The sequence below is a fragment of the Equus caballus genome, chromosome 2, assembly GCF_041296265.1.
Source record: "Equus caballus isolate H_3958 breed thoroughbred chromosome 2, TB-T2T, whole genome shotgun sequence".
NCBI lineage: Eukaryota > Metazoa > Chordata > Mammalia > Perissodactyla > Equidae > Equus > Equus caballus.
In genome coordinates this window covers 104,017,102-104,028,681 of record NC_091685.1, presented here as the reverse complement: position 1 = coordinate 104,028,681, position 11,580 = coordinate 104,017,102, and positions in this window count along the sequence as shown.

Below are 11,580 nucleotides of genomic sequence, written 5' to 3'. Positions count from 1 at the left end.
TTTCCAATTTCAATTTAGTCCTTAAAAAGCTTCAGGACCTTCCCAAGTTATTTCACATCAATAGAACTAAATTTTCTAATCTGTAAAATGACGATATTGTTCATATGCCTCTCAGTTTCGGTTTGCTTTCAGATCCATTCCTCAATGGTTCCATTTTTTTCTTTTATTGCCACAGAAAACTGAATTTTCTAGGCTTCCTTGCCAGCTGGTCTCTAGGTCGGTTCCGACAAGGGGAGGCAATAGCAGAAGATTGGAGGGCAGGAAAGGTGAGAAGGTGGGTCCATTCTCCTATTCTATTTTTTTTCTCTGCTTCCAATGGCATCGCTATCAGAGATCGAGCTTTCTCCCTGGCCCCACCTCTCATTTGGCAGCTTTTCTCCCATGAAATCGCTCCTCATCTGGGCTCTGGACCTCCACTTTCCCCCATTGTCCCTCAGCCCCTAGAGGATCAGCTCCCTGCTGGTGTCAATCATTGGGTTTTAGCACTAGCCTCTGTTTTCGTTTCTCAGCTCTTTGAACCACTGGTGTAAATTTTTCTCTGCGTTAAAAATCAGATTGTTTATAAGACCTAGACTAATTTCTGTTTTACTGAATATACCTTGAATGATACAGTGAATATTTACCTCATGAGATAAACAGAGCTAACAGATTTAAAAGCTTAGCAGTTTCCAGGGCACAGGTGAAATTCTCAGTAAATATTTGCTCTGAGTAAAGAATAAAAAAATAGAAGTACAGCTCTTTTATTTTGTCATTGATTTCAGAGCAAAATGAATCAGCAGTTGACAAACTAAGGATAAATTTATGAAAGATTATTCAGCAAATATTTATTAATCATTTACTCTATCCTAGAAAGGTGTCTTTGTGCTAGAGACAGCGAGCAAAGGGAAAAATCAAAGTTCCTGACTAAGGAGCTTACTTTCTTCTTGGGGTTGAAAGTGTTTTAGAAAGAGAAAGAAGAATGAAGTATTTAAGATGCTGAAAGTTCTAGAGAGAAATCTGAAGCAAGAGTGGTGGCGAGCGGGCGGTTAGGGAGGTTCCCTCTGAAAAAGAGTCAGCTGAGCAGCCCCAGAGGCAAGTGAAGGCGCAGAGCGGATCTCCACAGCATATCGCTCTCCTGCAGATGGAAGGGCCAAGCGAGGTTTCTGAAGTGAGAGAAGATTGACTTTTCAAGAAATATCAGGATGATATTGAGAGAATGGCTGGAGCAATGAGGGATGTGGTAAGAGAAAGAGTGGAGGGCCAGGATGGCAGGGGATCCGACAATGTGGACATTCACAAGCAGCGACAGAGTTTTAGGTTTTGCTCTGAGAAGGGGACCTGTCAGAAAGCTATGAGCAAAAGTGTGATGTTATTTGATCTATGTTTTAAGAAGATCAATCTATTCGGTGGAAAATGGCCTCCAGGAAACAGGGTGAGAAACAGGATGATCCTTTAGGAAGCTTTTACCATGATCCACGTTCCGGGTAGCTACAGTAACCCTGTATATCATAAAGGTAAGTGTGTTCACGGATTGGACCTGGAGTGTAAGAGAGGAGTCACTAAGTGCTACCCTCCTTGAGTCAAAACTGAGGAGTAAAATAAAGAAAGATGCCTACCTAAGTGGTTCATTATATTCAAAAGTGAGGGAGACAATAGTTGCAGTGGTGTAACCCATCAATACAATTGGCTGAAACTCTACTTCTTAATGGAGCGAATGAGTAAGGGGATGGCACAAGAATGTCCCTTCACTTAGAATTAGAAAGCCAGTGGAAATGAAGCACTTCCCAAGATCAAAGCCGAGAATGACATGAACAAGATTAAAAAATTATTAGAGAGTAGTCCTGGGATATGACACCCTACTATAGGGGTTGCATAGCTTAACAATATAATCCTCCTACTAAACCCCATCCTTTTCCAGGACCTCTGTGAGCTATCAGTTTTAAGAGGCTTTTAGATACAAACTAGTAGTTATGTTTGTGGATATTATTATTTCTACTATTACTTTAGTTTTGCATTATGCTTTATCATTCAATATTAATGCACATCGTTTTCAGTAATTCATTTATATTCATTACTTTTATTTTATACAATACTCAATAATTATGGTATGTGTTTCACTGTTTTCTGGGATTTAATATAGGAGCAGAAAATTTTGTTGCAAACTCTTTTTTTACTTGAATTTATACTATTTTTGGTCTTTTATTTCGATTTTTGTAAAACTTTCCCAGCTCCTCTCACTATCAGTCACTAACAATTTTATCCAAATATGTCAAGGTGTATCAACATGCACAGTTAGTGAATACATTTTAACACATAATCATAAGACGGAGGATACATTTTTTAGATATTCAATTTACTGTGGTTCGTAATATATTTTTAGTAACATACATAAAGGTATGCCATCATGAGTTTTGTCTGTTCAATATAAATTTTCCCTTAATTCTTTAATGATAGGACCTCAATTTGGTCAATGAATCTATGAATTATGTTTACTTTCAGGTGCTCCTGACAATTCTTTTTCTTGATTTTCCAACCTTCATCCATGAAGGCTTGGTCATGTACACAATTTTTATAATTGAGGTATCGGTGGACGCTTCTGTAGAGGTTTCTGTGAAAAAGCATAAATGTGCTCGCCAACTTTCTTGCTTCCACTTATTTTGCCTTGAATATGGATGTGATAAATGAAGCTAATGTCTTGCAACATGAAGTGGAAAACATGGAAGAAAGGTGAGAAGAAAGGGAAACTGTCTCTGATAACACTGAATATCTAAAGCAATAGAAAATTCATTAGTTGCCAAATTTTGCTAAATGAAAAAAGTAGGTTTTAATATTAGCCCATTTTTACACAGACAAATGTTGCTTACAAAGAAAATCTGTTCTAAATAATTCAGAATATTTTCCATCCATGGTAGAAATATTCATATTATTGACCCAGTATTACATTTTTTGCTAAATGAGAAACTCAAATTCAATCAAAAGAAGTAAATATTTCCCCAGACTTCCAGGAATATAATAAAATAAGTACATACACTAAGATAATATTTTCTATATTTATTCAAGTAAATCAGTTTAATAGTTATTTGGAATACTCTGAATTGATAAGACTCAGATTACAGAGAGATTTGTAGCTGGAAATCTTATCCTCTTTAAGAAGATCTACATAGCCCTATCTGTTTTAGTGTTCGATATTTACATCCAATAATGCACACACAGTGGTATATATATTCTAGACTTAATTTAATTAATGAATTCAAATAGGGTTTAATGAGAGCTTCAGAGACCATAAAGTCATATAACATAGTTCAGAAAAAGTTTCTCGTAAGAACTAAAATAAATTGCTTCACCACGTATATCTCTATGTTTCATTTTTCCCTTTTTGAAAAATGAGCATAGCAAATTTTATATATACCTAATGCATGTAATGACAACCTAAGAACTATTTTACAAATTACTCATAAGCAGAACAGTCTTGCTTGATTTTACCATATGGCCAGATTCATGTTGCCTGTCAAACGTTTGTAAGTAATTTTGCTTAATCTTTTCACTTTCATTACATATCTGCTGCTGCGTCTACTCCTTCACACAAAGCAGTAGTTAGGAGGCTCATGGCTGAAACATAAGTTTAGGAACTGATCTTTGAAGTGACAAAGACTTTCCTTGACCAAATTTTAGTCAGGCCCTCTGAACCCTCTTTATAATCCTTCCTTACATTTTAACAAGTGTCAGAATAATTTTTCTCTAACAGAATTACCAAAGTATTGCTTAACTATTGAAGTAGAACTACTCAATATGACCTGTAGATTTTTTCCCAACTATACTTCACTCTCATATTGTAAAAACATGCTTACTTTGTGTGTAACATTTTTATATAACAACTTTCCATTTATTTGCCTAGAAATCTATTTTTAATTGAGTTGGAGGTTTACCCTTTAGATGTATATAAAATTAAATAAGAACGACATGCTAGAAACAGACTCCATGAAATATAAAACTATCAAAATCAGTTAACTTAATTCTGTCTCCACGAACCACACTGTTAACAAAGAGATGTCTGAAACTAAACATCATCATGCTGGGTAAAAAGTCATGAGCTAAAGTAGTCATGAGTTATTGCTGAAGAACAACTAGAGTATTGGCTAGGTAGAGGTATGTCTATGCTAACTGCAAATGAAATCGAATAACAAAGTAGTTTGAAGAGAATATCTTTTACAATTTTAAAAATTCCATTTACCAAAAAAAGAACTTATAATAACTCGCCACTGTCCGTCCCCATAGTCAAAGAAATAGCATACAGTTAACATTTGTAATTAAATATTTCATTTCATAAAAGTAATATTTTAAAACCAAATTGTTGAGTTTTAAGTTTTTAAGTGTTTGAGTGTTTAAAATTTAAGAGCATACAAAAATCTTAGAAAAGGACTTTCATTAATAAAATATTCAAAATATGGTAAATTATGCATGATGATTTAATATATGCAAATTGACAAGCAATATGAATAGTAAATTTGAATAGAGAAAATATGTACCTAAATGAATGGTATTTCAGAATCTAAGCGAATTGATGACTGCATTATGTACTTGTCCCCAAGGTAAATGAAATATTAACTAGAAAACTTTTTTTTTCATTAAAGGGCCAGTAATAGGGAATGAAGGAAAATTAGTTTGTTCCTTTTTTCTTATCTTTAAGAATTTTGTTTAATATGTTGTCACCCTGATGTTTTAATAATATATTTTCAGCAGATTGTTACACTGGACGATGCTTCCTGATATAAAAGAAGAAGAAAGGAATGAAGCCTAACCTTTGAGAATTTGGGGGCACAAGTTCTCTGTTTTATTCTCACTTCTATATCCTTAAAAGTCATTGCTGCTAATATCACTAGTGATTCTTTCATATGACAGACACGCTTCCTATATGACTTTGAGAAAAGGAGGTCAACAACTCTCATTTGATATAAAGTATAAATAAAGATATCTATTTCCATTTTAAAATGCTTCTTAACTTACATTGTGCTGTTTTATACATTATTTGATTTAACCAATTGCAAATTGAGTCAGTAATGTTATTTGACCAAAGTTTGATACTTTGAAAAGTATTTTTAGAAAAGTAAATTTTCCAAAATATGGTCACTAGGCAACAGACCATTACACAAATTGGAATATTTAAATATTTAACTCATTCTGAGGGTGAGGGGATATTTGTTGCTTCTCTCACGCTTGGCCTAATTCTATGATTAGGATGAGAACCATTCAGTTTTATTGGTCACCTCTGTTCTGCTCTGCAACTTTGGAAATAATGTGGAGGGCTCCAAATTCGTCTGAGACAAGAACATTGAAAATGTAGCTCGCTGATCTAGCGTTTCAGTTCCCTAGCTCTAGAGATACGGAAATTGGAGAAATCACATATTTTTTTCGATTTTCCTTTCCTTAATCTTACTATACAAAAATCAGGTTACAATGGGTGGAAAAATGAGAAGCCTTCATTGTAAACTAGTTGAAATAATACACTCTTCAATGTGAGGGTGAAAGGGACAATTTAATTGGTTTATTTATTTACTTAGCTATAAATGGCTTTATTGAACTAAATTTACAATAAGTTAAACTACAGATTTTTAAGTCTCTTTCATTTAGTAGTGTCTGCATAAGCATTTCTTCCAGCTCACCTCCCTAAGTCTCTAACTCAAATTATTACTAACAGACTATCTAGATTCACTCCACTAAGCACTTGCTTAGAACAAGAGTGACAAATTTTGCAATTAACCGTGACAAAAACTTGCAATTTCCCAACTAATTGAATCAAATACCAAAGTTCTCTCTTTTGGATGATAAGCTCCAGTTATCTTTCCATCATTGAGATTGTCTAATAGTAATCATGAGGTTTGGAAAGATTATTAAGGAAATTTTGACAAGTTAAAATACAGCAATAGTTTTTGTATTATGCATGCTTTATACTCAAAAGTGTATATTTTATAAAATTGTATGAATTTATAAAAGTCTGATTTATATTAAGGTTAGATTTCATTTTTACTTGATAGGATTCCCAATTCTCTCTCTTCTCAGGAAAAAAAGTATCCTATATAGTGTTGCTTTATTTTCATTTTTCTTTACTTTTTCTGTTGGTAAAATATTCACTTGGGCTTGGGGAAGTTATATATAATCAAATGACCATTATTTTTCTTTGTTGGATATTATTCAACATTTCTAATCAATCTTCCCCAATTTTAATTACTCTGAAATCCATTTGCTTTACTCATTGCCTTTAGTGGTTGTAGAAGTTTCCAGAGCATAAGAAAGTTGCAAATTAGATTTAAATATGTCACATTTAAAGTAGTTGTTTTAAAAGCGAAGGTATCCTCCGTTATTATATAAGTGATATTCTAAATATCACATCTTTGCTGATGTTTGACTGTTCTTTCATAACTTGACATTTAAGGCGTATGAAATGTTTTGGATCAGAGAAATCATGTGCTTCAGATCACTAGGAGGCAGACTACGTGGCACTTTGTAAATCATGGTAATAGTAGAAAAGCCTGGGAAACAATAAGGATAATTTTCAAATGTTTTAAACACCCCATGCAAAAATTTACTTTTAGCACGCACTGCAACCGTCAAGAAAGCCTAAAGTAGGGAAAACATAGTGAAATAGGTTGAAGCTAATAAAAAAGGTATAGTAATCATTTTATTTGTCTGAATTATCATTATTTATCATAATTATTTAGAACATATTATATAGGACAGTCAAGTCAAACACTGTACCTGTAGATATTAACAGCCTTTTATTTTAGGCAAAAATTAAAACGCTAATTGACTAGTAGAGATGAACTTTTCAACCTATACTGCAGGAACACCTGCTTTAGTGGATTTGAAAAGGTTGTTCTAAATAAAAAAAAAAAGATAGGTTTTCTACAGTAACAGATGGAAAATCTTTTAAATCTTAATTCTGTAGCATCAAAATGCTAGAATATTTTGACCAAGAGTAATTGTTTCATCAATTACAAAGTGCAATGGAGGAAAGGACGCAGATTTAACAAATATTTTCCATTCAAAACCTTGGTCATGAGGTAGAATATGTTGGATCAGAATCCGAATATGTATCCATGTCTGTATCTGGATCTCAGTGTGTGTGTGTTTGTGTGTCTGTGTGTGTGTAAAGTCATCACGAGTCTACATCATGGAAACTGCAGGAAGATTTGCCAGGCTGCTTTCTTACCCTAAACATTTAGAATGACAACGTTTCAAGATGCTTTTTTTGTATCTCTGATAACTCACACATTATACTTAGTCACTGAGAAAACAAGCTATCTGACACAATTGGAATTATATGTAAAAACAAACACTTGCTTCATTGACTTATTAGTAGAAGTATATATTTTTGCCTCAAATTGTATGTAGATTGAGTATTAAATTCCTCACTTACTGTACATTCCTAAAGCCCATAAATAATTTAGTATTAGTTTCCAAGAATACAAAGACAAATGTTAAATAGGAAATACCGACTTCTTTTCTTTTTCTTTTTTTTTATTGAGGTAGCCTTGGTTTGTAATATTATATAAATTTCAGATGTACATTATTATATTTTGACTCCTTATACATTATACTATTTTCAACACCAAAAGTCCAGTTGCCATTCATCACCATTCAAATATTCCCCTTTAGCTCTTTTGCCTTCCTCACCATCCTTCTTCCCCTCTGGTGCCACCAACTTATCCTCTGTATCTATGTAGTTCTTTTCTGTGCCTTTATCTTCCACATATGAGTGAAATCATATATTATGTGGCTTTCTCTGGCTTTCTTTCTTGGCTTAGCATAATACCCTCAAGGTCCACGCATGTTGTCACAAATAGCAAGATTTTGTCCCTTTTTAGGGCTGAGTAGTATTACATTGTATGTATATACCACATCTTTATCCATTCATCCCTTGATGGGCACTTATATGGTTTCAAGTCTTGGCTATTGTGAATAATGCTGCAGTGAACATATATCTTTTCAAATTAGTGTTTTTTGGGTAAATACCTAGCAGTGGAATAGCTGGATCATATGGTATTTCTATTTTTAATTTTTTGAGGAATCCCCATACTGTTTTCCGTTGTGGCTGCATCAGTTTACTTTCCAACAAGCAATGTATGAGTGTTCCCTATTCTCCACATCCTCTCCAATACTTGTTATCTCTTGTCTTTTTAATAATAACCATTCTGATGGGCATGAGGTGATATTTCACATGATCTTGATTTGCATTTCTCTAATAATTAGTAATGTTGAACATTTTTTCACACGCCTGTTGGCCATCTGTGTATCTTTTTTGGAGAAATGTCTGTTGAGACCCTCTGCCCATTTTTTGATCAGGTTGTTTGTTTTTGCATTGTTGAGTTGTGTGGGTTCTTTTTATATTTTGGATATTAACCCTTATCAAATATATGACTTGCAAATATCTTCTCCCAATTGATAGGTTGTCCTTTTGCTTTGTTGGTGATTTCTTTTGCTATGTAGAAGCTGTTTAGTTTTATAGTCCCTTTGTTTATTTTTTCTTTTGTTTCCCTTGCCTGAGCAGACACGGTATTCAAAACAATACTGCTAAGACTGATGTGAAAGAGCGTACTGCCTATATTTTCTTCTAGGAGTTTTATGGTTTCAGGTCTTACATTGAAGTCTTTAATCTATTTTGAGTTAATTTTTTTTTAGAGATTGGCACCTGAGGTAACATCTGTTGTCAATCTTCTCCTTCTTTTTTTTTCTCTTCTTCTTCTCCCCGAAGCCCTTAGTACACAGTTGTATAGTCCAGATGTAGGTCCTTCTGGTTGTGCTATATGGGATGCCACCTCACCGTTGCCTAATGAGCAGTGCCATGTCCACGCGCAGGATTAGAACCAGCGAAACTCTGGGCTGCCGAAGCAGATCATGCAAACTTAACCACTCGGCCATGGGGCCAGCCCCTATTTTAAGTTAATTTTTATGTATGGTATGAGATAGAAGTCTACTTTCCTTCTTCGGTACATATCCATCCAGTTTTCTCAATATCATTTATTGAAGAGACTTTTCTTTCACCAGTGTATATTCTTGGCTCCTTTGTCAAAAATTAGCTATCCATAAATGTGCGAGTTTATTTCTAGGCTCTCACTTCTGTTCCATCCATCTATGTGTCTGTTTTTCTGCCAGTAGCATGCTGTTTTGATTACTATAGTTTTTAGTATACTTTGAAATCAGAGAGTATGATACATCCAGCTTTGTTCTTTTTTCTCAGTATTCCTTTGGCTATTTGGGGTTTTTTGCTGTTTCATATAAATTTTAGAAGTCTTTGCCAATTTCTGTTTAAAATATCATTGGGACTTTGATAGAGGTTGCATTGACTATGTACAGTGCTTTAGGTAATATGGATGTTTTAACTATGTTAATTATTCCAGTCCATAAGCATGCAATATCTTTTTATTTCTTTGTGTCTTCTTCAATTTCTTTCAACAACATTTTATAGTTTTCAGTGTACAGGTCTTTCACCTCCTTGGTTAAATTTATTCCCAGGTATTTTATTTTTTTTGTTGCTGCAATTGTAAATGGGATTGTATTCTTGATTTCTCTTTCTGTTAGTTTGTTATTAGTGTATAGAAATGCAACAAATTTCTGTATGTTGATTTTGCACCCTGCAACTTTACCATATTCACTGATTTATTTCCAACAGCTTTTTGGTGGATTCTTTAGAGCTTTCTATATAGAAAATCATGTCACTGCAAATAGTGACAATTTTACCTCTTCCTTCCCAATTTGGGTCTGTTTTATTTCCTTTCCTTGCCTAATTGCTCTGGCTAGGACTTTCAATATTGTGCTGAATAAGACTGGCAAAAATTGGCGTCCTTATCTGGTTCCTGTTCTTAGAGAGATAGCTGTCAGTTTTTCACCATTGAGTATGATGTTACCTGTGGATTTGTCATATATGGGCTTTATTATGTTGAAATACTTTCCTTCTCTACCTGTTTTATTCAGAGTCTTTATCATAAATGTAAGCTGAATCTTGTCAAATACTTTCTCTACATCTATTGAGATGATCACGTATTTTTTATTCTTCATTTTGTTAATGTGATGTATCCCATTGATTGGTTTACGGATGTTGAATCATCCTTGGAATAAATCCCACTTGATTGATTGTGGTGTATGATCCTTTTAATATATTATTTAGGAAATACAAAATTCTTAAGATTCATAGATATAAAGATGAAAAAATCAGATTAAATTTAATCAAGCATCTTTAAATATAGCTTAATTTTTGGAAGATCTGGTTATAATAAATTAAAATGTCATTAATTTAAACATATTTTATAGACAAGTATATAAATACTTGAGTAAATATAGCTGGGGTGTTGATAGCAACACATAAAAGATATATAATAAATATATACACATATAATATATATCATATTAAAACATATATAAAATATATCATGATAAGTATCATAATATATAATCATATATGATATATATCATACATAATAATACAAATCTGCATTACTTGGAACCTGCTTCCTCTCAGAAGTTCCCCCCTCTCTTTTTTTTTTTTTTAAAGACTTTATTATTTCCTTTTTCTCCCCAAAGCACCCCCAGTACATAGTTGTATATTCTTCGTTGTGGGATCCTCTAGTTGTGGCATGTGGGATGCTGCCTCAGCGTGGTCTGATGAGCAGTGCCATGTCCGTGCCCAGGATTTGAACCAACGAAACACTGGGCCGCCTGCAGCGGAGCGCGCGAACCCAACCACTCGGCCACAGGGCCAGCCCCTCCCCCTTCTCTTTTTTTAACCAAAAATAAATAAATAAGAGATTATGATACCTCATTCACTGCAAATGGGTAACACTGCATCAAAAAATCATATAGCATTTTAACAGATACCTCACTTAGCTGAGGGGCATTAAAATTTGAAACTCAATGTGAAATGATTTTTTAATTTTCAGGTTAGTAGGCTGTTGCGGCGGGTGCTTGCTGGATATGTGGAAGATATTTCTAAATGTTATCTTGAGCGAGAGTGACTGAAGCTGGGCTGGTTAGGTTAGCTGATGGAGGCTTTGTATAAGCTCCGGACAATACACATTGAAAGGCTAAGAATATCCTTTAATTGGCATTCAATCACCAATAAAAGAAAGATAGATATTTCTACACAGATGTTTTGGATTAAGAATAGCACAATTTAGGAAAATAGTATCATTAAGTGTTCAAAAGAAAAGAAGATGCAAATGGGAAATAGACATAGATTTTTCTTTAGATATAGTTGGCTAAGATTTCAATCATTCACTACCAAAGCACTTTTGCTCCTTAAGAGCAGATATAAATTTTCTTGATTTTAATTTATTATGTTGTATGTTTATATCAAGTTAACTTTTTGTAAAACTTGTTGAAGAATTATTTTAGTGTTCAAAAAAAATATCTTTTATACTACCTATGCAAATGCTAGAATATTTCTGTAAAAGTGGAAACTATTATGTAAATATCACACTAATCTTCTTTGACTTTGTAGTACATCTAAGAAGCCAATTTTAAGAAAGTAAATGGACAATTCAGTTCAAAATAGACATTTTTAGTAAAGGAAATATGTTTCCAAGAGAAAGACTAAAAAAAGTCACAGAT